Raw genomic sequence first — 3,882 nt, 5'->3', positions numbered from 1 at the left:
TTGAAAGAATAAGAATATTTCATTTGACTCCATTTCTTAACTTTTAGTTTTAGGTATATTATTGCAGAAGATGAAATCTATGGTCAGAATTCTTTCTGGAATCAAAGCTATCTAAATTCAAATCTCATTTCTGCTGTTCACTATCTGTGTGAACAGATATTAAATTATTTAATTATTTAATTTCCAAATAATTTACTAGTTATAATTTAATAATTACAAAATTATTTAATTTATCTAACTCTCGGTTTACTTATTGGTAAGTAGTAGTACTTACCATCATCTTCTCCACTAAGTTATTTGTGTTAGTTAAATGATGTAATGAAGAGAAATGCTCAAGCGTAGTGGCTGGTCTCAACGAATGCTCAATAAATAATAGGTGTGAGCACGTGTGTTTTAAGAATGCATCCCAGAATCCCTGGAGATGTCTGCGTACTTGCTGATCCTCATCCTCCTCTTTAGCCCTGAGTTTAGGAATTTATTTGGATCAGGCTGTGTTCATTGAGGAGAATGGGTGATGGAATAAACATTTGTTCTTATCAGAGTGACTGTACATTGTATGCAAGTGATCACACTCTGTATTCTATACCTGCGGGTGAGGACGTGCACCTGGCCCAGCAAAGTGCATGTAGCCAAGTTAACTGATATGCCTTAGTCTTATACGTGGAGGGAGAAATATTATATTTCCAGAGGTTAGTATAACTTTCATTGTCTCCGGATTTGAGAGTTCGGAGGCTGGCTTGCTCCTCATTCTGTCATAAAGAAGATAACTCATCATTTTTCACTGTATCCTGAAGGTGTGACTTTCTCTCTGAATCCTTTAGATGAGCAAATATTGATGATTTGCCCAAGTGGTATCCATGTCTGATCTTTCTGTCCGTTCACACTGGTTATTAACATTGGTGGATACAGTGGTCAGTCGTGCTGTATTCTGCATAATCCCTTCATTGAACACTGGATTCTTATGGGGTGAAACACTCGGTGTATCTAGAGCCATGTTATAGATTGTAATACTGCTGTTCATTAAGTAGTCTGCTTTCCATCCCTGTAGCCCTCCTCTCCGTGGCAGCTCAGGGGTTACTTCTGCACAAGTTAAACTACTCTGCCAGATGCAAGACAAAAATGCCATACTAAAACTTTTATGAAGTTAAAGGAATACTTTATCAATTTGAATGGCTCCCCCCAAACTCAAACTTTTATCTAACTCAAACTTCTCACTTTCTTTTATAAACTTATATTTTATTTATTTAGCGTTTTTCAAAGTAGACCTCACACCCAACATGGGTTTGAATTCACAACCCTGAGAATCAAGAGTTGCATGCTTTACCAACTAATCCATCCAGGTGCCCTTGATAAACTTATTTTTAAAACTGTTTAAGATTTACAGGTTGATTGAGAAGTTAATTCCGATATGGCCCACATCAGTTTCCCTTATTATGAATATATATTAGTCCCTACTACATTTTTACATGCACTTTCCTTCCCGCTAAACTTACATGTTTTATTAATCAACATATAAACTGTGTGTGCCAAGCATTTTTTAAAAATATTTTATTTATTTATTTAATTGACAGAGAGATCCTGAGAGAGAGCACCAGCAGGGGGAGCGGCAGGCAGAAGGAGAGTGAGAAGTAGGCTCCCCGCTGAGCAAGGAGGCTGGTGCTGGGCTCCATCCCAGAACCCTGGGATCGTGACCTGAGTGGAAGGCAGACACTTAACTGACTGAGCCACCCAGGTACTCCTAGGCCAAGCCTTTTGAACTTACTAATTTTATGTTGATAGTCTTCAAAAGTTGTGGAAAGAGTACACAATGGAATTAAAAGATGTAGGGAGCCACATTCTATCTTCCTCCAAAAATCATCCGGATCTTTTTTTTCCAGTCTAAATACCCTACATTTTTTCCTCATAGTCCTCTTAGTAACCATCTTATAAGTTATCACTGATAATAGCATTTTCTAGATCACTGAAGCTCTAAAATCCTTGATATTTCATTTTTTCCTCCTCCTGTTCAGTCACTATGAAATTTTTCTTTAAATTACAGTTCAAATGCATCACTTTTTAATTATTCTTATAGTGATATCTATCATATCTAAAATGCTATTTAGGTTTTTTAATTAAACACCCACAGAGGTAATGTGTAAGCGCTCAGGCTGCTATAACAAAAAACTACAGTCTGGGTGGCAACCGAAATTTCTCAGAGATTTGGAGGCTGAGAAGTTCAAGATCAAGGTGCCCATCAGCTCTCCTCTTGCCTAAGAAGGCTGCCTTTTAGCTGTATCCTCAAGAAATGGAGAAAGAGGTCTCTAATGTTTCTTCTTATGAGGGAATCAATCCCATCATGAGGGCCCCACCCTCGTGACCGCATCTAAACCTAAGACCTTCCACAGGCCCTATTTTCAAACACCATCCCATTGGAGGTGAAGGCTTTAACACATGAATTTTAGAGGGACAGGATTCAGTCCACAGGAGGCAGCAATGCCCAACCTCAACACTAGAGAAAGTGCTGCATTTAGAGGAATTGTGAGGCCCGAGCTTAGATTTGTCTTATGGAGGACGAATGCTAGCCTAAAGGGCCACTGGGTGTTTCATCAAGGCAGTGCAGGGGTGAAAATGGTGTTTAAGGAGAGCAAATCTGGTGCTTGCTTATGGGATGAATTTTACTGGAAGAAATCACAAGTAGGAAAAGCATTTGCGGGAGTAATGTAACAATCTCTGAATAAAGACCCATATTATGATGACAGCACCTAAATGCACCAGACATGAAGCTTCTCCTGATGCTTCTACAAGAGGGGATCTCTTCCTTAAATCTACATTTTTCTTATGTTTAGGGGTTGCTCTTGGAACTCTTAAATTCCGCACTATATTGTGCTTGTTTCTGTACTTAGCCCTTCCACCTGGCAGTTCCTCTGGTAGGTAGCAAAGAGGCGTCAGAGCAATGCAAAACCCAAAGCCAGAAGGCAGCCATCGCCACGATGGGCCTGGAGACCCAGACTCCTACCCAGCAGGATACGCTGCAAAAACTTCGTGGACTTGACCACATCGCTTGACGTCCAGGGGGTTTGCTCAGCGCCACCAACGGGATCGGCCACCCCCCACCAAAGGACGCTCTCTGAGCTTCCTGGCTGGCAACTCGCAATGACTGCGCTTATCGGGCTCCAAAAGCTGTGGAGCGGATGAATGAATTGCTCTCAGTTCATTTCCGAACTGTCAGGGAAAGACAAGCTACCCCTCCTCCTCCGGGAAGGGATGGCAGCCTACCATGGACTGAGCGCGCCTCCTTTCCTCTAACAGGGCTTGGACTGCTCAATAGGGTCCTCCCCACTTTGGGATTCCACGCATCCTTTTACCAGTAAGGAAAGACATAAGCAATAATATTCAACATCCATGAGGTACAGATTACATCAACACGTATGCAAATACAGAACTAAGGGAACGGTTTTGCTGTTTAACGCCAAGCGCCTACCCTTTAAGAGGACCGGAGTCCCACCCCCACCAAGCGCGCCCCCCCAGGCCACGCCCCCCGCAGCCCCCCCCTTAACCACCCCTCCGCAGCCCGCCCCCCCAACCCTGACAGCCCGACACCCCCCCCCCCCCGCCGCTCGCCCCCTCCTAGGATGCTCTGCTCCGGCGTGATCCACTGCTCCCATCCCAGGGTGCCTTGCGCGGCGAGCTCGCTCCCGGTTACGTGCGCGCGGCGGGAGCCGGATCGTGCTCTCGGGTGGTTGCCCCACCCACCTCGGTCTTGTTTGTTCAGCTTCTAGGGCTTGAAGTTCCCGCCAGTTCGCGGCTAGGCAAGAGCGATGCTGCTTGGCCCGCCTTGGCTTTGAGGAGAGAGGAACGTCCAGAACCCCTGTTGCTTCCTTTCGGCGGTGAACCCCGGCGGCC

The sequence above is a fragment of the Mustela nivalis genome (assembly GCF_964662115.1).
Source record: "Mustela nivalis genome assembly, chromosome: 15".
Lineage (NCBI taxonomy): Eukaryota > Metazoa > Chordata > Mammalia > Carnivora > Mustelidae > Mustela > Mustela nivalis.
This window is presented reverse-complemented; position numbering follows the sequence as displayed.